We start from the raw sequence: 22834 nt of genomic DNA, 5'->3' as shown, positions 1-22834 counted from the left end.
GGGGCACAGGGTGCCTCAGCATGTGGAGTGCCTTTTGGCCAGCCCTACATTGAGCCACACTGTGCCCCAGCCAGCCCCTCTTGCAGCACATAGAGCAGTGGAGACAATGTCCCACTGCAAGCCACATGAGCAGGGGCATACACTGCAGCACAAAGTAGTGGCACAAATTTGTGCTGCTACTACTAGTGCTGCTGTGAATGCACACTCCTGCTTGTGTGGATGCAGCCTATTTGGGCAAATGTTGCCAAATGGTTTCATTGGGTTAGGAAGAGAATTGAGGAACTAGATTTTCACAAATATGCTGGGGGAGGTGGTGGTTCAAATTTGCTTTCACAGAATTGTAGAAAATGAGGGTTGCAAGGGACCTCAGGAGGTCATCTAGTCCAGCCCCCTGCTCAAACCAGGACTATCCCCAACTATATCATCCCAGCCAAAGCTTTGTCTAGCCAGGTCTCAAAAACTTCCAAGGATGGAGATTCCAACACCTCTCTGGGTAAACTGTTCCAGTGTATTACAAGCCTTCTAGTGAGAAAAGTGTTGCTAATATCTAACCCAAAACTTCCCTTGCTGAAACTTGAGACCATTGCTCCTTGTTCTGTTATCTGCCAACATTAAGAACAGTCTAGCTTTATCCTCTTTCAAAACCCACTTCAGGTAGTTGAAGGCTACTATTAAATCCCTGCAGTCTCTTCTTCTCTAGACTAAATAAGCCCAGTTCCCTCAGTCTTTCCTCAAAGTCATGTCCCCTAGCCCCCTCACCATTTTTGTTGCCCTCCACTGGACTCCTCCAATTTGTCTACATCCTTTCTGTAGTTGGGGGGGGGGGGGGCCAAAACTGAGCACAGTACTCCAGATGTGGCCTCTCCAGTGCTGAATAGAGGGGAATAATCACTTCCCTTGACCTGCTGGCAACACACCTATCAATGCAGCCCAGTATGCTATTAGCCTTCTTGGCAACAAGGGCACACTGCTGACTCATATTCAGCTTATTTTCAGTGTAACAGGCATCTCTCTCAAGGCCGGTCATCCCCATGGCCTGCTCACCTGTCTGGACAGTCTGACCATCTATCTCTCCTGCCATGCCTTTGATGGAATGAATGAGTTATTTCTAGGTGAGAGGCTGCCCATTTTATATACCAATGTCTAGGGTTTATCCACAACTCCAACTGCCCCTTTATCGTGTCCCAAGCCTCACGGGTGTTATTACTTTCTATCACTTCAGGGTCTCTCTGACACTGGGCTCTATGCCCCTATATCTATGCCTTGCTGGCACTAGACTCCCTTCACCCCTGACTCTGAGCCCTCCAGCTCTAGGGTCTCTGCACCCTTGTCTCCAAGCCCCTAGGGCATCTCTCTCTCTTTCTGTGTGCCTGTCACTAACTCTACCCAAATCCTGGTGCCCTTCTTACAGGCACTAATGAGGCCTACAAACCTCCCCTTTTAGCCTCATCCCAGATCTCTGGAGTAAAAAGAAACAAACCAAAACCTCTAGACTATAATTTAAGTATTATCAACAGCAGCAGTGCTATGCCCCCTTAGGGATCAAACTAACACTCTTAATCCCACCTACTCTGTAGCCTGAGTACCTGAGAGGTTCCAATTGTCTCACAGCACTTAAGTAACAGAGTAGGCAGAACAAGTTCTCAGACAGCTGCCACAAGTAGGCACTCCTTCTCTGGCAGCTGCCAGAGAGAAAGTATCCTGCTGGTTCCATCCCTGAACTTACATAACCCAAACCCTGCCTCCTTCCAGTCATGTGACCCCTGCAGGTGTTACCCAATTACCTCCTTATGCTGTTACCCTGGCAACCCCCAGCTGGAGCACTCTGCTGACTAAGCAGGGCTCTCTGGCCAGGCTACTTCAGCCTTAAAGGAGCAGGCACCTTTTAGTGCCCTGCTACAGTCCACTGTAACCCCCAGGTCCTTTTCTGCAGAGCTGCTGCCCAGATAGTCAGGCCCCAGCCTGTACTGATGCATGGAATTATTTCTCCTAAGTGCAGGACTTGGCATTTGTCCTCATTGAATATCATTAGATTTATTTTGCCAATCCTCCAATTTGTCTAGGTCACTCTGAATCCCAGCCCTACCCTCCAGCGTATTTGCTACTCCCTCCAGTTTGGTGTCTGCAAACTTCATGAGGGTGCACTCTATGCCATCTTCCAGGTCGTTGATGAAGACATTGAAAAAAACCGGCCCCAGGACTGACCCCTGGGGCACTCCACTTGATACTGGCTGCCAACTAGACATCAAGCCATTAATTACTACTCTCTGAGCCTGATGCTACAGCCAGTTTTCTATCCACCTTACAGTCCATTCATCCAGCCAATACTTTATTAGCTTTCCTACAAGAATGTTGTGGGAGACTGCATCAAAAACCTTTCTAAAATGAAGGTACACCACATCCACTGGTCTCCCCACATCCACAGACCCAGTCACCTCGTCATAGAAGGCAATCAGGTTGGTCAGCATGACTTGGTCTTGGTGAATCCATGGTGGCTATTCCTAATTCCCTTCTTCTCCTCCAGGCATTTAGAAATAGATTCCTTGAGGATCTTCTCCATGATTTTTCCAGGAACAGAGGTGAGGCGTACTGGTCTGTAGTTCCCTGCATCCTCCTTTTTCCCTTTCTTAAATATGAGTGCTATGTTGGCCCTTTTCCAATCATCTGGGACCACTCCTGATCACCATGAGTTTTCAAAGATGATGGCCAGTGGCTCTGCAATTTCATCAGCTATCTCCCTCAACAGTCTCGGGTGCATCCCGTCTGGCCCCATGGACTTTTATATGTCCAGCTTTTCTAAATAGTCCCTAATCTGTTCTTTCGCCACTGCTGGCTGTTCCCCTCTTCCCCAGCTGTGCTACCCAGTGCAGGAGTGTGGGAGCTGACCTTACCTGTGAAGACTGAGGCAAAGAAGGCATTGAGCACTTTAGCCTTTTCTGCATCCTCTGTCACAAGATTGCCTCCCCAATTCAATAAGGAACCCACACATTCCCTGATCCTCCTTTGGTTACCTACTAGGCCTGTGCAAGTCAGCAGCAATCTGATCCAGCTTTGGAGCTGGCCACTTTGATGGCTGTGATCCAATCCAGAGCTCTGCACTGGGTTTCTGTCTCAATCTGACCGAAGCAGCTCCGAAGCTTTGGAGCCACCTCGGAGATCCGGCCATAGGGTATAATGGGGAATCAATGAAATATCTATAACTTTGTTGTTTTTTGTCTGATTTGGATTAAACCTGCAGGGATGGTAGCCTCTGCTGAGAGCATAAAGCCTGCCAAGTTTCAAGAAGATTGGTGCAGGGGTTTGGGGGAACTGTACCCCAAATTCTTGAAAGCAAAGCTCCTGTCACGCCTACATGTTACAACACGGGGGGGGGGGGGGTCAAAACGGCAGGGCTGGTAGCTCTTACTGAGGCCACAAAGCCTGCCAAGTTTCAAGGAGATAGGGGTTGGGGTTTGGGGGGAACTGCACCTCAAGCTGCAGACAAGCAAAACTCGTGCAATGGGTGACACTGCGTGTGTTAAGGTGCAGCGGGGTGAGAGCTGCAGGGATGGTGGCCCCTGCTGTGATGCCTGCCAACTGTCAAGGAGATCAATGCAGGGGGGTTCTGGGGCCCTGCACCCCTAGCTGCTGACAGGCAAAACTCATGCCAAGACTGTCTCTGTCTTGGGGCAGTTGATTGTATTGATTCTTTCCTCTCCTTAGCCTGGTTTTGTAGGTGCTAACTGATGCTCCTTAAGTCGTTATGTAGTTGCTAGGTTCTGTGTATTGAGCTGGTCCCTGAGTCCCTGGTCCCTGAGTGAATCATGATTGATTGATTGGTAACTGGGAACACAGTAGCTTAGCAGCCAGGCCTGCAGTAGTGTCTCCCCTCCCCGCCCCAAGACAGACACAGTCAGTCCCACAGCACCCATGGCACGAGTTTTGCTTGTCTGCAGTTTGAGGGGCAGTTCCCCCCAACCCCTGCACTGATCTTCTTGAAACTTGGCAGGCTTTGTGGCCTCAGTAAGAGCTACCACCCCTGCAGTTTTCACCCTGCTATGTTGTAACACCTAGACGTGACATGAGTTTTGCTTTCAAGAATTTGGGGTGTCATTCCCCCCAAACCTGTGCACCGATTATCTTGAAGCTTGGCAGGCTTCATGCTCTCTACAGAGTCTACCATTCCTGAAAATGTCATTCAAATCAGACAAAAAACAAGAAAGATATAGATATTTTATTGTTTCCCCATTATACCTTACGGCCGGATCTCCAAGGTGGCTCCGAGGCGGCACAGAAGCGCTTTGGAAGCTCCGAACCGCTTCAGCAAGCCTAACAAGGCCAGTGCTTCAACCCGGACATGCTGCTTTGGACTCTGAAGCATCCAAAGCTTCTCCGGATCCGAAGCTCTGTCTGAAGCCTCGCACAGCCCTATTACCTACATACTTGCAGAAACCTTTCTTGTTACCCTTCATTCTCCCTAGCTAGCTGCAGCTCCAATTGTGCTTTCGCCTTCCTGACCTCATCCCTGCATGCCTGAGCCATACTCTTAAATTCTTCCCTAGTTATTTGTCTAAATGCCCACTTTTTGTAAGCTTCCTTTTTGTGACTTAGTTTACTGAAGAGTTTCCTACTAAGCCAAGTTCGTCTTCTGACATACCTGTTAGTCTTCCTGCACATTGGGATGGTTTGTTCCTGCATTCTCAGTAAGTCTTCTTGCAAGTACAGCCAGCTCTCCTGGACTCCTCTTCCCCTCAGACTGGCTTCCCAGGGGATCCTGCCAAAGTGTTCCCTGAGTCAGTTGAAGTCTGCTTTTCTGAAGTCCAGGGTCCTTACACTGCTGCTCTCCATCCTTCCTTTCCTCGGGATCCTGAACTCAATCATCTCATGATGACTGGTGCCCAAGTTGCCGTCCATTACTACATTCTCCACCATTCATCTCTGTTTGTGAGCAGCAGGTCAAAAGGAGCATGGCCCCTAGTTGGCCACTCTAGCACTTGCACCAGGAAGTTGTCCCCAGTGCTTTCCAAAAATTTCCTTGATTGCCTGCGCTCTGCTGTATTGCCCTCCTAGCAGATGTCAGGGTGATTGAAATCCCCCATGAGAACCAGGGCCTGGGATTGAAAAATGTCTGCTAGCTATTTGAAGAAAGCCTCATCCACCACTTGTCACCCTACCCAGTAACCAGTGATGCAGTTCAAATTGGTTGGCTGAAAGCCAACACCTGCTGGTCTTCATTGGCTCTAGTATATGATGTCAAAAGGGCTATATAAGCCAAGACTGCCCAGGAGGAGGGGCAGCACCCATGATGAAGATGCCTGCAGCAGCTGAAACATATGTGGCTCTCTCTCTCAAGATGCTGAAGTGAGTAAAATGCTGAAACCTATGTAGATATATAGCTTGCTGTAAAGTAGATGCGTGATCAAAGGCTACTAGCCACACTGTTTGCTCTAGAGTTATTCTGTAATATTTCTCTATCCTGAGGCACAGGGCCAAAGATAGAACAGATTGCCTGGGTGGTGGTAGCGGTACCCCCAGGCTTGCAGGTATTCTCCAAGAATGGGGTTGGCCAGATGAGGTGCCTCCAGGGAGGCACTCGGAGCTTGGCAGGTGGACAGGCGCCGTGCAGTGGGTGGCTCAACACAGAAGCACCCCCTACTGGCCCACCACAGGAGGTACCGCTCACACCACAGGCACCCCCAACCTGGCCGTCACTGGAAGGAACCTGCAAGCTGCAGTCCCCACAGCACCAAATCTGGACCTGGGTGGAAGCCTCAATAGTGAGCGGTCCTGCCTGATCAGAAACCTCACAGGGGCAAGCTGTGGCAGTGGTTCTGGCATTGTAATCTTCAGCCATTTCCCTGGGTCTCTTTATCTGCTCTCCCCTTAAAGGGGGGCAAGAGGGGTAAACTGACCTGTGAACTGCCTGCAAACTGCTTACCCTGTTTCAGCCCCTGTTCACTAGCTCCCTTGTTGCTTAGGGAGTCTCCCATTTATATCTTGCTGGGCCTGGACTGGCTCTGTCCCCTCATTAGGGCTTCTGTCAGGCCCAGGCAGCAATCATGCAGCAATCAGCCATACTCAGCCAGCAACATGCCCAGCTTCTGAGAGCACGTGCCCCAAACACACAGCCCCCCAAACAAACACTCAGCAAACCAAAGGCACAGGCAGCTCTGGATCACTTAACTTCTCTGGGCAGATCTGGTGCCTGGCTTATTCCCTTTCCTCCTCTTGCTCCCAGCAAACTTCCTTCAGACTGCTTGCCCTTTTTTGCTGGCTCCTTGGTTTCTTTCCATCTGATTCAGGATAGGAATTTGAACAAGGTTTCCCACTGTCTAGCGTATTGCCTTCACCTCATGGTGAGGGAACTATCCTGAGAGGGAAGATGTGGGTTCAAATCTATCCCTGAGTTATTGAATAAAAGGGAGCTGCCCTCACCTGTAGAAATCTAGCCCTTCATCTTCTTTTTCCTGCCAAGTGGTTGTTTAATGCTGCATTAAATGTTCATGTCAAAGTAAATGTTCCATTTCATGTAAAACAAGTTTTCTTTTCTTGAGGAAAAAACAAACTAAATTTATTTAATCCAAACTGACTTTTTTTTGGCTTAGCACACTGAATAGACAGTATAAACTAGGAGATATGGAACTAGTCCAGTAGCCAGGAGACCTGATATTGGTCCCCCAACCCCACCACTGCCCTGTTGTATGACCTTGGTCAATTCCCTACACTTTGGCTTCCCCTCCCTTTTTGCACCCCTGCTTACTTGTGCATGCACTGTCTCTCATCGCTTGAGCCTGCAAACTGCTTGGACTATGAGCTGTCTTGAACTATGTGTTTGTGCAGTGCTTATCCCATGGAGGCCCATCTACACTTAAAGCCTCTAGGCACTGTAATAAAAATTAAAATGCACTACATTTCTCTGCATGGGGTCCTAACCCAATGGTGGCTTGCAAAGTTTTGTATCCTGACAGTGTCCAATATTTTCTTTAAAATGTAGGGTTTTTTTAAAACAAAAATGTATCCTTCTCACTGTTCCTTATAGAGAGAACCATCTCAATCTAATTGTCCTGGGTAATTAGGTCTAAAGACAGAACACTAGGGAATGTGCAATTTATGAAATTTTCAATAAGCTACAAATTACTTGTGCCTTACTTTTTTAAATTATCAAATGTATATTCATTAGCATTTACTTGGCTGTAAAAGATACGAATATCTAGGATGTCTTAGCAAGTGCTTTAAAATGAACTTTTTGGCCTTGAACTAGTAGTGTAGAGGATTCTATTATAGGGACAAAGAAACTAGAATAAGGGGAGGCGTAACAAGAGAAAAAAAAAGAGATTTTTTTTGTGAGGTGAATAATAAAAAGGGCTGAAAATCCCTTTTCTAGAAAACATAACTGCAACTTTTGCCTCTAGAGACAGATAGGAATAGAGATCTCAGTCCCCTTTCCCTGACCTCCTTCAAGGCTTTCCCATGACTAGGGACCTACTGAAATGACAAGTACATGGATTTTCCAGAAAATGTGAAATCCAGCATTACCCGTGAAAGTGGTCATTGTCCACAAATGCATGGGGAAAAAAAAAAAGAAAACTTACTAAAGATAAAATGCTGGCTCCCCAGAAGGAGCCAGCAGTCCTGACAGCACTGTGGTCTGGTCACGCAGTCCACCAGGGGGAAAAAGGAGAAAGGGAGGCTGCTGGCACACAGGGGAGTCCAAGATGGCTGCCACCTCTGCCCCTTGCTGCCTGTCAGGTGTGTCCACCCCTCCACCAATCAGTAGCGAGGGACAGGGCTGCATGACAGACAGCTCTTGCAACCAATCAGTGGTGAAGGACAGGGCTGTATTACAGACAACCCTCACAGCCCTCACAGCCAATCAGTGGTGAGGGGCAGGGCCACTGGGGTCCCTTGGCCAATCAGAGGTGTGAGGGGCCCCGGCTATGATTAGCCTTTGAAAATGGCAGGTGGCCGCAGAATCTGCCTGTAAAATCAGCCAGCTGCCTCCATGAATTGGGTAGACCCCTACCCATGACCTGTATTTTACAGTACAGAAGTTTAAGATATATTTCAATTTTCCCTCCTTTCCTTAGGTTTCTAATTATACTCAGCAATAAATAATGGATAAAATGGACAAAATACACTAAATTAATGGAATGGAATGGAATTTATTCAAATAACTCACGACTTTCAAGCAAGACTTTCACCTCAGTGTTGTTTGTGGGGAAGGTGAGGAATGTCTAGCTATACCTTATCGAGAGAAACGCATACACAGGTATGTATTATCCAAACTTTTCGATAAGGGGTTCTCTGGCCGCACACAGGTTCAGCCTCCCACAGAATGGGAAGATATTCCTGCCACCATGGGGATGTTACTGACCACCAGTTCACCTGGAGCTTTGGTTTACCAAAAGGTTCATTTAATCCTGGTTTAACTGTATAGTTTCCACTAAATGAATGCAACCACGTAGGACAGTGTTTGTTACTTCTGCCATTTGAACAAATCAAGTGGAGATGTACCAGAAATTAATTTTTCCCATGTTATAAATGTGTCCATTTTAACATAATGTTTCTGCATCATTTGAAGCATTTTAACTTACTCTATCTCCCTTGTATATTCCTTCTGTTAATTCTAATTTTTTTTTCATTTATGTCTCATATATCCTTCCTGGTATGTCATTACTTTCCTTGTTGATAACTAATAAACTATTGTAAGACCTTAATTTTCTCATCTTTTTCTTTTCATGAAGTCTCTTTTCATAATGTTTCACTCCAGTTTTGCATTTCCCTTACAATTTTAACATTTCACTGAGAATTCTGACTCTCTACATTGTTTGCCCTTGCAACCTAAATAAAAACATTTTAATACAAGAGTTTTTTTTAATGCAACTTCAGAGCCTTGTTTTAGCTCTTTTGTGTCCAACCATCCCCTCATCACTTAACCTTCAATCACATTTCAATCCTGAGCCTTCCATCCTGCAGCACATTCTGCTTTCCCTTTTGCAGCAGGACTAACTACCTTGCCTAACAGTAGCAGAAAAGACTGTAATCTTAAAGGTAGATGTGGGTCACTAGTGACATATGAGCCCAAAGGTGACCAGGGACAACATGGCATACATTTATTTCACTCTGGAAACTGCCAGGAATTTTACATGGTAACCCCAGAGTGGGGGATAGGCTGCCATCAACATGTTTTGGGCTTAGGCTGGGAGGTGAAGCTCAGGAAGTAGGGAGCCAGCCTGGCACTCCTGAGAGCCTCTGGTGCTGACAGTGCAGATGTTCTGGCAGCTTCCAAGTATTCATGGTGCCCTGTAGTCTGCAGTCTTTGCAGCGGTGCAAGGGTCTGTTGCTTTACAGTGTTCCTGCTCAGTACTAATTTTGATTACTGTTGATATTTTCCCCCCAAAGAGAAGAGAAACTTGTTTTTAAGCTTCTTTGAAGGATGAGTACTTTTGGGCAGGAATGCATAACCCATGGCACTTGCAGAAGGGGCAGAGAACAGACTGGGAAGGAAGGAGAAAGGCAGATTGGGGAAGGAAAGGATACCTGAGCAGCACTTGGAGGAAGAGGGGCTTAACTTGTAGCGCTGATTTTTTTCCTTTGAACAACAAACCTATTTAAGCATATAATAAAACAATGCCAAGGCCCAAATATATTTAAGATGATGAAATTATTTCAATTAAAAAATTAAGGAATACACTCTTACTTGCAAAGTTTTAAAGAAAGTCAGATAATGGAATTAGTGGAAGTTACCAGCCAAACTCCTGAAATCAAAATACATTGAAGTACTAAACCACATTTTGACAGAAGTAGCCTCTCCTGTAAGTGCAGAGGTTTTTTTTTTTTTCCATTTCATTTTCTTTTCAGTTTGTTTAATTAGTTCTGTTGAATAATCAGTTTATCCAGAATTGAGAAACTGTCCCGGAATTAAAAGAGCAGGTTAACAAGATTTAAGAGGATGAGCTCTAACAGTTCTAAATCTTACCATGATAGTTTGCAAGATTCCCACAGGAAATGAAGGCAGCTATTTAAATTGTACAAATGGCAAAAGCTATTTCCCATAGCCTGTTAATTTCTATGCAGAAAACACCGTTTACAATTAATTAAGCCTGATGCCTCATTAGCTCTTTAATTTGGGCACAGAAAGAAGTGACAATTTTTGCCCAATCTGGCCACAGAAAGTGGTCTATAGCTGTGACCAAACACAAGTGCCTGGCTGCAGTCCACTTAAAAAAATGGCCAATTAGGTGAAAATCTGAACCCTCCTTGCATGAGGGTCAAGATGAAGATGTTTCAAACCAGTGTCTTCTGTAACTTGTATCTGCCTGCTTACCAGGGTCCAAACTGTTTTCAGTATGGGAGAGGGGAAAGGGAGTGGAGGGAGTTTGATATGGGGTTTTTTCAGCCCCCACTGGAGGATGGGGTAGGTGTATTGGAGCCCCCCTGAGATGGTGGGGCTTCAGTTCAGTGTTTCTCAACCTGTGGGTCATGGCCCAAAAGTAGGTTGTAAGAATATATGAAAGGGCCACAAACAAACTTTAAAAATAGATCAACAATCTTTAAAAAATGGATTCTCCTTTAAAGGAGGAAAATGTGGGAAACTGTGGCTTTTCCCTTACAGGCTGCAGCTAGATTCCCCTCCCCCCGTGGAACCAACAGTGAACTTCTGTTTGGTCTGGGGGAGCATTCCTGCAAAGTGTTCTGAGTTACAGAGGGGAGCTGCACTTCTGTGCACACCCTTTGTGTGTTTCATGTGTACTGTCCTGTTAGCATCTAATTAAGACTAGTTATACTTTAGCTCAGAGGCCTTTTGAGCAAGGTTCCCTCTAAAGTACGCGTGTGCACAGCTGCACACAAGTAAAAGTCTTGCTGCACACCAACTTTTTAAGGCCACACACCCGACAGGGTAGGAGCTGGGCTGCAGCGTAGGACACTTACCAAAGGTAAGCTCCTCCCCGAGGCAAGGTGGAGGTGGGGATGGGGGCAGGGGTGGGGACCTGGCATAGGCTTCACCAGCTCCGGGGAACTGCTCCATTCCCCCGCATTGCCTCAGGGAGTGAGGAGGCACATGGCATCAGGGCTGGGGAGTGGAGCACTTCCCCAGTGCCAGCAGAGCCCACGGAGCAGTTCCGCAGAGCCTGCGCCAGCCCCCAGCCCCAGGCTCCATCCCTGCCTTGCCTCACCTCAGAGAGGAGCTGCTGCCTGCCCTGAGTAAGGCTCTGCTGGCTCCAGGGAAACGCTCCGTGGGCTCTGCTGGCCCACTCCCCAGCCCTGATGCCACATGCTTCCTCACTCCCCAAAGTGAAGCGGGGGAAGTAGAGCAGTTCCCCAGAGCCAATGGAGCCTGCACCAGGCCACAGCCCCCAGCCCCCGCTGCCTGCCCCAGTTGAAGAGTGAGGAGCTTACCTTCAATAAGTGTCCCATGCCACACCGAAAGGGGGAGGCGAGACTGAAGCGGCGTGCTCACGGACCGCTACTCCTTAGAGGGAACATTGCTTTTGAGAAGCAATTAAAACAGCAAGTGGCACTTTGTCTGGCTGTTTAACCCCTCTTTGTGTGGTAGACTAAGCAAACTATAGTTATTTCTCAGTTTACTTCACAGACTGGGAAGGTGGGGTATAGGAGGTTGAGTCCAGTTGCTGTTGAAAGTCTGAGTACCCTTCTTTCACTTCAGTTTAGCTTTTATTCTTCCTTGTTTTTTAGTTTGGAAGGAAATTAATTGTTGACTTGGAATATATGCTTTAGAAGTTATCTTAGGCCTTAATTGAAGTATTGTAGAATTAAATCCTAAATGAAGGATTTTTTTGCCCCACAGTATTTAGTTAATCGTGCTTTAACAAAAAAATGAAATGACCAGTTTTAAATGGTCAGAAAAACATGTTTATGCAATTTGGAGATGAAACACATATATAAGTTTTAATTCACACTTAGTTCAGTACAAGTATGTGTGTATGTGTGTGTCTATGCACACATATGTGGACATCCTTAATGAACAGCGAGTTTCAATGTATGTATGATTTATTGACTTGAATCAAAATACAGTAGTTGTGAGCTAAGAATGAAACCTGCCTAAAAAGCCCTGGGTTGTTTTTTGTTTTGTTTTGTTTTGTTTTTGTTTAGTTTAGTTTTAGTTTAGTTTACTTTAGTTTACTTTAGTTTTTAAATCAATACCAGCAATCCATTGCAAAGGACATTTTATAGATTGGCCGTGTGTCTACAATGTGGGAAGCAAATACTCAGTCTGATTAGTTGAAAAAACAAGACCTGCCCACCTGTTCCTATGCTGTATGCTTCAACCTTGGAAATAAGGCCATGAATATGGCCTGTGGAAGCCCAAAATAGCTGCTCATGAGCATGCCAGAAATCCAGGCCTTGAGGGCAATGCCAGGGTGCCCCAGGCCATCCTTACTTCCTCCTTCCCATGGCTAATGGAGTAGAAGTGGGTGGGCAGGTGAGTAGGTGAGGATTACTTTTTCAGCAGTGTTGCTGAGCTCCCTCATGCTAGGGTGGTAGACCTGTCCTTAGAGTCCTCACAAATTTCCATTTCTTACTTGTCTAAGAAGAACATTTTTGTCTTTCAAGTAATAAGCAAAACAAACAGCTTCACTTCAAAAATCTAGGAAAAAAATTAATATTGTTGTTTGCTTCACACAAGCTCAAAGTGTGCTACACACTTCACAGAAATACATTAAGTTCCAGTGCTAAAAAGCCTAGTGTCAGAGTGACAATTTTTTCTAAGCTTTGTATTCAGCATGTAAAGCATAAAAACCATAATGTCACAATGTATCATTATCTACAACAAACTGAATAATTTAAAACAATTAATGAACATAAATAGCAATAATTACAGCTTGGGTAAGACTACTTAACTATATATATTCTATATCTACTTATAAGCCAACTAAATACATGTTGAGCAAATGGAAAGAGCTGGAGCATATGTATTCAGTACTGCAGTTTCCTTTGAAAACTGGGCTAAAAAAATAGAACCATAAAAATAAAAATTAAAGGGCAGAAGAGATTCTAGGTTAAAAAATAGTTTATTGAAGCACCTTTTCAAAGAGTTGTTTAAACTGATCACTTATAATGCATCCTTTCAAATGCACATGAATAGTTATAGTAATAAATGCCCTAGGTTTTTTTCTCTACTGTCCTGTTTTCAGACCAACTGCTATTTGAAAGGCGTTATTTTATATAGCTGGACTAATATTATTCTGTAAATTGCTGCACTTCTGAAGCTGTGATGTGAATCTGTCTGAACAAGTGCCACTTTAGCACCAGAAGAAAATAAATCTTTCATATTAGAATTCTTTTTCCTCTGAAAGAAGACCAAAACTAGGAAAAGTTAACAAAGATTGCTGCCAATGGGTTCACTTTTTTGTTTCCCTAATAGGCACTTGAACCTTTTTTGCTTCTTAGACTCTTCTCTCTGTGGCCCCATATCTTGTGCCATGGGTTCTCTTCAGTCTGAGATATTGTCCATGCTCTGGATAGGCCCACTGAGCTGTGTACCAACAGATCATGACATTCATGAACTGATCAAAAACTGCTTATACTAAAATCTCTCTCCGCTTCTGCATTCTTCTAATGATTTGTCATCCTCCACCCATCAAAACTGCTCTATAGGCTTTCACATTTCCTGCAAGACAGCATTTGTTTCTGGCTGAATCATAGCTCCCCTTAGGTCATCTAGTGGTGTCTTTCTCTTTTTTCCTCTTTCTGCAAGGTCCTTTTCTCACAGATTATCCTGCCTGTTCTAGATCTCATTATAACACTATCAACCCCAGTTGGGGCACCAACAATCATGATGTTTATAAGAAATTTTCTTACAAATCACAACATTTGGGGGGGGGGGGAGGGGTGGTTCTCTTTGTCTTTTGCTTCTGGCTACTTCTGGGGGGGGCGTTTCTTTGTGGGCCATGGGACAAAAAACTCACTGTTCTAATGAAAGCTGTAATTCACCTGTAATCACAAGAATCCTGGAGGTGAGGCTTTCAGAAAAATGTCAAATATCAAGACTTCTGACAAAATCGCAAGAGTGAGTGATATGGTGTGGTCAAGTCTCCTTTATATATATAAACTTTAGCACTCAACATCATCTGCACTCCCATCTCAGAGGAACTCACCATTTACTGAAGCAACAGCAACTTAAAAGAAAGGTCATGTCTGGCGCCCTGGTCTTGGGCACCACCTGAGCTGGTACACACCTGTGTAGCTTGTGGTGCCCAACTACATGCAGGGAGGTGCTAGTTTTTAAAGGGCCCTTAGCAGCTGACATGGAATGCAAGCTATGGATACACTTTTGTTTTGAAAAGGGTAGACCAGATTTGGATAGTGTAGACAATCAATGTGTCTGTTCCTTTATTTCTGCAGCAGTGTTAAAAATGGCCCATTGTCATGCATGTCTTCTACATTCTTTCAGCTTAAGGAAAACCATATCCATCTGAATAGTTTTCTAACTCTTGCTGAGGAAGTCCTGTTGGAATCTCAGTGTGGTTTCAGACCATTGCCTGGGGTAATTGACATGATCTTTGTTGCCCATCAGATCCAAGCAAAGTGTTGGGAACAGCACCAGGACCTATATATGGCCTTCACTGATCTCACTAAAGCTTTTGACTCCATCAATTGTGAAGCCTTGTGAAAAGTACTGGCCAGATTTGAATGCCCTAAAAAATACATCAAGACCCCAAGGTTTCTCCATGACCAGATGACTGAGACCATTCTTTGTAACAGATTGGAAATGGATCTATTTGTCATCTGAACTTGGGTCAAGGAAGGATGCATCATTGCCCCAATTCTGTTATTCATTTGTTGACAATCATTCGGGTTCTCATTATTAATCACCTCCCTTCTGGAATCAACAATGAATACCAAATGGATGAAGGGCTCTTCAACCTGAGACATTTTCACTCAAAGACCATAGTATTCAAAACAAGCATCTTTGACCTTCAATACACTGATGACTGTGCCATGCTTGTACACACTGAGAAAAACCTCCAGACTACACTGGATCTCTTTGCAGAAGCCTACCAAACTTTGGACTTGTCTCTCTCTCGACATCAAGAAGACAGAAGTGTTCTATCAGCCTTCCCCAGACCATGAATGTGACCAGCTGCCCCCACCCCACAAATTACTATTGAGGGAAAGACTCTCGAGGTAGTCAAACACTTCCATTACCTCAGTAGCCACCTCTCTTGGAAAGCAAACTTGTTGAGAAGATCAAGCCCAAAAGCAATTTATTGGTGTTAATGCATATCGGGTGTGCTTAGAAAAGAATGAGAGAAGCCCTGTCTCCTGATCCATATTTCTTACCTTAAGAAAACATGTTCTAACATACAAACCTAGGAAAGCTAGTTATTGTGCCTTGTAGAAAGTTGTTATCTACCACCCCTCTCTGCCTCAGTTTACCTATCTATCACGGGAAGCAGCTTACTTGCTCAGTGTTTTTGCATATTGGACATCCAAGATTGGTAACTACTAGCTGAAACCAGTTCCCAGTAGATGCAAGTCAGACTAAATAAACATTATTTAAAACAAAGTGGGTCCATGTGCTAGTTTGCATCAGTTTAACTAAATCCATCTGGTTAAACCAGTGTAACTTTCTCATATGGACAAAGCCTCAGCTGAGGGGCAGAGAACCACAAGGGCCCTGAGATTATGATCTTCTCCAGTCTGTGCTTACTAGTCTGAAATTCATGGAACCAAGCGGGAAGCTTGACAACCTGTTGCTTATACTAAAACTGTTCTGTGCTTTATTGCAGGGTTTCAGGGTCTAGGGTTGTCAGTGTGATATTTTTAAAGAGCACTACATTCTAATATTATAAAAGCCTAAGTCTGCCTGCCTGTCTGTCTGTAACGCTTTATTTCTGCTGTGATTGGCTGACAAACAGCCAATCAGAGTGCAAACAAGCATTCAAACATGAGCTGGTGGGGACGGGGGGTAGGGGGGGTGAGGCGCCCCACCCTGCTCCCTGCAGGTAGCAACAATGAAGCAAGGGTGGGGGGGTGGCAAAGCTGCCAGAGCTGGCTGCACCCCCCCTTACTCTTTGCAGATGACAATGGCGGTGGCGCGTGGGGGGAACAGGGTCGGGACACCATGGGGAGGTGAGGCCACCGGCTCTGGCCTTAGCCCACCTGTCCCCCCTTCCATCGTTACTGCCTACAGGGCCGAGGTGGTGGCAGCGGGGGGAGGAGTGGGCCTGACATGAATTGAGGGAATAGCAGGCACGCTGTGGCCATGGCAGTGACAGGAGGGGAGGAGTGGGCCCGGGCCTGATGTGGGTTAGGAGGAGGACCAAGCCTAAGCTGGGGAAGAAGCCAGCCTGCCATGGCAGTGGGGTGGGGAGCAGCTCCATCCCTGCATGCTTCCCCCCCGCCATTCCTGATGGGCACCTGGCTAGTATACATTAAAAACCTGCATAAATTTTAAAAATGGCCTTGAAACAACAATTCTTTGCGTTTCTCAGTTTTGTAAGCCCAGTGCTAAATAGGGACCACATTTCTTCCATATTGGTTATTTGTCCATGTAGGATACAATACACTGTAGTCTGCTAGTATTGCATCAGTCAAAGTGTTCTAATTGTAGCTTTACAAGTGGATGACTCCAATGTCAGGGGAGCACCCATCACTTAAAAATACTTATAAATCTGGATAAACAGAATGACGGCTATCAACAAAGATTTTCTCATAAAGGAGTGGTGGAACTTAACTTAAATATGTCAAGTTGGGGTTGGGCCTAAGAAATTCTGAAGTGTGCCTCTGCTAAGATTCATCTGAATCCACCAAGAATCAACTGCCTTGTGACATCAAAATTTCCACCCTGTGTGGCCTAAAGAATTCCCTACCAAGAGATATTTGGAAGTAGTGGAAAAAAGTTAAGGAAGCTAGAACCTCCCCCACCCCCAAACAATTCTAGAGACTGTGCCAAGTTGTTTTGCATAGCATGCCCAAATATGAGTAGGTAGGTATCTGGCCACCAGGTTGGGGAAACAAAGGCAGCTAGATGTATATTGGCCATGTTGCTCCCTTGTTGGCTATGGACACTGCCATTCCTTAACCAGGATAGCCTGACAAGCTTCTTTTACTTGAGACAAGGCCTGGCAATTGGAATATTATGGAACCTATGGGGCTTGCAAGAGTGTGAATAGGATCATTGGGCCTATTATAATTTGTTTTGAAGTTAAATGCCTTTAGACCTCACTTCTTAAATTTAAGGAAGCATTTCAAGATAAGGGCCATGATGTGGGTTGTTAATTTTCTCTCCCAATGTAGCAAAAATCCTTGTAGGGACCCTTCCTTCTCACACCCCTGTGCTGTCCAAGTAACAGCTGAAAATCTTTCATAAACAAAGGTGATGCATGTGTGAATGTCAAGGAGTGTTGGTTATAAATTATATCTGGCAGCATAGAACACTGGTATGGCTTTGTGGTCGTTCACTATGCATTATGATGAAATCATACAAAAGACATAAATATTACTGCTTTCAGAAAGGGTGTGAGGGTTTATTATTTAGAGGTAATGAGGTGAAATGATTATCTTCTAATTGGTTCCGTAATTATTAGTCAGGCAATCAGGAAGGTCTGCACTAGATGCAGACTGTGCACACCTCAAGTTTTGCACTAACCTGGAATTTTACTTTACTAATGTAACCTGTTGAAACATCTGTTTGAATGCTTTATAATTTCCTGTAGCATCCTTTTAGATTTTAAATATTTAGAATGAGGTTCCATTAGCATTTGTTGTCTGGTGATTCTTTGACTCCTAGCTATGAAATGCTTTGGTGGAATAAAATTTTCTAAGCTAGATATGAATCATGGGCATTTGTAACATGAAGGGAATTTCAGGCTTCAGGGCCAGATTCGGAAGAGGGCTTAGCATGTGGCTACAACCACGTAGGCATCTAAATAAAGGAAGATATTTTCAGAAGTTAATATTGGCCATGTTGGCACCTAAATACAAAACATTTAAAGAGCTTTGCACCAGCAGTTCTCAGTGTTCAGGGTGGGTTCTCTTGGTTCTTGCTGCTGCCAACTAAATGGAGACAACCTGGCCAGTGTAAAGATAACTACAGTGCTACAGTGAGCTCTTCTCAGTCTTCTGACAAAGATAGCATTTTGGAAAATCTGGTTTTAACAGCATATGAGGCAGTCATAGGCAGATCTAGGTTTTTGAAGAGAGTGGTGTAGATAGGAGGCACATCATCACCTATAACTCAACACACATTTTTTCCAGTTAAAGTGAAACTACGTGCTTTACTAATATGCTAGGGGACTAGCACTATATTATTCCATTTAAGATCAAAGTAAAAACAAATGTAACTGCTGGAATGTATACTAATTTAATAGATTATATCATTGGCAGCCATCAGTCTTGAGAGACCATGGAGGTTGCTCCCTTGGTGGATTACCAGGTACTACCACAACTTCCTGAGTGGCCAAGGAGTCTGATGTGCAACAAGCAGACCCTCCAGAAAGTTACTCTTACAAACTCAGTTGAGCTTGTGCTGGCATGCAGAGTCTTGCCTGCCTCTTACACCTCTTCTCTATCTCATCATTGACCCTCTCCACCTCAAAGTGACGTAGGCCCTGCTTCACGGGGACTTTCCACTTCCAGTGGTCTAAAGCAATTGATGCCCAGTATTGGCCAGTGATGTGCAGCTCACAAAGGATTTTCTTGTAGACATCAACAAGCTGGAGTTTTGGCCATCCAAGTTGACATTTGTCAGTGACCAGCTCACCGTAGAGTATATCTTTGAGGATTTGGCCATTGTTCACATGATTCACATGTCCTAACCAACAGAAGTGTCCCTGTCTCAGGAGCATGAACATACTGGGTGTCTTGGCCTGTTCCAGAACAGCAAAGTTGGAAATTTTGTCATGCCATGTTATGTCCAGGATATGGTGGAGACATCAAAGCTGGAAACTGTTCAGTTTTCTTTCTTCCTTGGCTTAAGGACTCCACATTTTGCTGCTGTACAATGGAGAGCCAAGTACACACGCGCTGTAGACAGACCTCTTTTTTGACAGAATGAGCACTCTGTTTTTCCAAACTCTCTTTTAAAGGTTAGCCATGGCATTGCTTGCCTTTCCAACGCAAGTGTTAATTTCATTTTAGCTTCCAAGCCAAGATTTTGCAAGATGAAAGTGAGTTTTTCAACCACTTCCAGGCTTTCATCATTTATTTTAATTTTCATCGTTTATTTTAATTTTCAAGTTGTTGATCCACAACTACTGGTTTCTTTAGGCTAATGGTCAGACCGAAATCATCACAAGCATGAGAAAAGTGATCTGTGAGACTTTGCAATCCTGCTTCTAAATAACTAACAATTGCTGCATTGTCGGCAAAAAGCATTTCATGGACAAAAACTTCTCGGGTTTTTGTTTTCCCTTTGAGACGACTGAGGTCAAAGAGTTTTCTATTGGATCTGATCCAAAGGTATACTCCTTCTGAATAGCCACTGAATGCATATTTGAGTAGGACAGCAAAGAAAAGAAAATCCCAAAAAGCATCAGAGCTAGGACACAGACCTGTTTGACACCACACTTGATTTCAAATTCTTCTGAACATGGCCCATCGAACTACACCATTCTATGCATACCAGCACAGAAGGACTTGATGATGCTCAGGAGGTTAGGAAGGCAGCTAGTCTTCTCAGGATTCAGAAAAAAACATCTCTGCTGACAAGATCAAAAGCTTCGGTGAGATCAACAGATGCTGTGTACGCAGATTTCTTTTGTTCACAGCACTTCTCTTGTAGCTGTTTCAAGGAGAATATCGTACCCATCATGGATTTACCAGAGCTGAAGCCACATTGAGACTCAAGGTAGACTCTGTCCACAAGGGTCTCTGCAGCCTTAGCAGAATGACTTTGGTGAACAGCTTCCCAATGATAGGAAGGATATATTGTGATAGTTACTGCTATTGCTCATATCACCTTTGTTTTGTCTATAGTGACTATGCTTGCATCCTTCATGTCTTGAGGAACTTTACTAATTGATAGATTATATATAAAGCTTTAAAAAACACAACTAGGCAAAATATAGCCAAACTAGTCAAAAGATGTATTGTGTCATCAGTTCTACAGTCATTATAGTTAAAGGTACAGTTCTTATTCAGATTCATAAAACAAAATCTAGCCTTCTTGTATCTTGACAGTGCCTCCAGTGCTCCACGGACAGTCATTTATACACCAAAGTTAATATAACCACCTTTGAGTTGAAGTTTTTAGCTTCAGCTAAAAACAGCCTGCAGAGCTGTGAAACAGAAGAGGGGGAGCCACATTAAAGTGAATTAATGTGGTAGGCAGACCGACTTAAGACTAAAGTTAGGCCCAAGTCAGTCAACATACACAGTGTCAATGCACCTTAGCATGTCTACATGTGCATTAAGGTGCTTTAGCTATTTGTGCCTACATTTGATACCTGCTTTTGCCTCTTCAGTGTCTCCTCATAGGGTGTGTCTTTACGGGCTGATATAAGGCACACCAGCCATTGTTAAGGCGCATGAAGGACATGGGTCTACACGAGTGCACCCTTAATGTACCCCAAAAATGGCAGTTTTAGGCTATCTGTACCTAAATTTGATACCAGCACTGTCAACATACACAGTGTCAATGCGCCTTAGCACATCTACATGTGTGTTAAGGTGCTTTAGCTAATCATGCCTAAATATGATACCTGCTTTTGCAGGTATCAAATTTAGGCACAAATAGCCTAAAACTGCCATTTTTCAGTCGCATTAAGGGTGCAGACGTGTAGACCCACATCCTTCATGCACCTTAAAAATGGCTGATGAGCCTTAAATCAGCACCTATAGACACACCTTAGGAGGAGAACCTGAAGAGGCCTATTCTGTTTAGGAAAGAGATGCTTGAGGGGGTGCCAGGAGAAGGGTTTACAAATACTAAGAGGCTAGGATAGGGATTTATTTTTTATTCTCTCTCACAAGACGAGGAGGCACAAAAGGAAACGAGAAAGTTTCAAACTAAGGCGAGGCAACTGTTTGTCACGCAGCGGGTCCTTAACGTGTGGAGCTGGTTGTGGGGGGTAGATTCAAAAGGACACATTCCTGGGAGGAAAGGGGCGCCAGGGGCTCCTGAACACCGGCGCTGGCGATGCAGCCTTTGAATCCGCACTTCCTAGACTAGAGGCTGCAAGTGAGAGAGGAACCAAGCGGGGGAAAAAAGCCCTGGCCAGGGCTCTCCCCCTGTGCTGCTGGGCGGGTGCGGGGTGCGATGCGCACTGGGCAGGGCGGCCCGTGCGCGCTCTCCCCGCGCGGGGGGAGGCGGAAGCTGCTGAAGGAGCCGCAGCTCCCCCTGCGGCCGCGCTCCGCCTCACCGGCCCCTGCCGCTCCGCGCCTGGGGCTCCGCGGGCGGCTGCAGCCGAGCCCGGGGCAGCGGCCGGGCACCGCCGGGCCAGGGCCAGGGGCATCTCCCGGCTGCCATGAGAGCGAGCTAGGGGGGCGCCGCAGGCGGGGCATTGCCTCGCAGCAGCACCAGGACGAGGACGCGGAGGAGGGGGCAGCAACAAGCGGGGCCTCGCTGCCAGCATGGGAGCCAAGTGGGAGCCGCCGCTTGCCCACGCCAGGAGCCGGCTGTTGGGCTAGAGCTGCCGCCCGCCCCGCCTGCAGGTACCGGGGTCCTGCCTCCGTGCGGGGGGTCCCTGCCCCCTCCCCCCGCAAAGTTTGAGCCGCCCCGGAGCGGGAGGGTGGCGGGAGGCGCCGGTGCCGCCTGTCAGTCCCGCGGGGAGCCCGCGCCGCCGCAGCGGCACCCGCATGCGGGGCTGTGCCCGGCCGGGCTGGGAGACGACGGGGTCGGGGGTGTTTTTTTCCCTCACGCGGGAGCAGTCGCAGCCCCCAGCACTCTGGGGTGTGCCCCGAGGGGGAAGGAGATAGGCAGGGCAGCCAGGCGCAGGCTTGTCCCTGCCCGGAGGATTCCCCCCCCCCCCCCAGCCGCTCTGCAAGGAGGTCGGCACTGCCCTGTAAGGTCCTGGTTGACATGGGGTTCCCCTCAGTTCACAGGAGCTGTGGAGGGTGCCTCAAGTACTGCGGGTGTGCTTTGAAACCAGGGAGAGGCCAGGGAGGGGAGACCAGCGCGGGGTGCTTTGAGACGAGAGGTGCCGCAAGCCCAGTGAGGGGAGACCAGTGAGCCTGCTTTGAAACCAGTGAGAGGTGCCTTGGGTCCAGGGAGGGGAGACCAGGACAGGTGCCTCAAGTCCAAAAAAAGGATGAGAACCACTGGCCTAACGTCTCACTTATTTTGCCACGGAGTTAGGAATTTGGGAATTCATGTATGAATTGATAACTGGTCTTTGGTAGCTAGTCAGGACATTTCATTTTGTCTGTCTTGAAGCATCCGGCTGAGCTGAACCTCTGCCGGAGGCACCCAGGCAGGTTCTGCTCTGTCTTTGCAAAGGTAGAGAGGACAGGCAAGGCTACCAGAGGAAAATCAGACCAGCTGTAGTCTGACCGGCTCGAAGAGGTTCAGGCTGCTTGCTTGTCTTTTTTTTTTCTTTTCTTCGTTTGAAGTTGTGCTTTTCTGCATCGGCTATTTTAAAGCAGCCCTTTTCAGACTGAATAAAAGATGCATGAAAATCACCAGGCACGCAGTTGGGGAAATGGAAGGGAACTGGTTGGTGTGAGGCTGCTGTGATTCGAGTTTTATTTGATTCTGGGTATGGCCACTTCGTGTTGTGGTGCTTAGCTAAAACAAAACAAAACAAAGCACAACATCCCCAAGTGTGTTGATTTAACTGCTGCTATGCATCTTATCCCACCAGCAGTTCAGGTAATGCTTTTACTGAGCTGCAAGAAACCCAGTCCCTATTCCAGTGAGCTTGCAGTCGTACAGACAACCATACATAGA

General features: G+C 45.9%; 1 protein-coding gene across 6 annotated transcripts in view; it reads left to right on the top strand.

Moving 5' to 3' along the window:
- Positions 1-21265: 21265 nt before the first annotated feature.
- VWC2 (von Willebrand factor C domain containing 2) overlaps positions 21266-22834 on the top strand; it is a 124913-nt gene continuing 123344 nt past the window's right edge. For 2 of the 6 annotated variants that reach the window (XM_059728589.1, XM_059728590.1), the window contains exon 1: positions 21266-21600. The gene's annotated coding sequence lies outside the window, so the exon portion shown is untranslated. The remainder of the gene's footprint in view (positions 21601-22834) is intronic. The other 4 variants (XM_059728591.1, XM_019483880.2, XM_059728592.1 and 1 more) reach the window with 4 other exon arrangements.

Source organism: Alligator mississippiensis, chromosome 5, assembly GCF_030867095.1.
Source record: "Alligator mississippiensis isolate rAllMis1 chromosome 5, rAllMis1, whole genome shotgun sequence".
Classification (NCBI taxonomy): domain Eukaryota; kingdom Metazoa; phylum Chordata; order Crocodylia; family Alligatoridae; genus Alligator; species Alligator mississippiensis.
The sequence above is the reverse complement of the archived record's forward strand: the minus strand, read 5'-3'. Positions and strand labels throughout refer to the sequence as shown.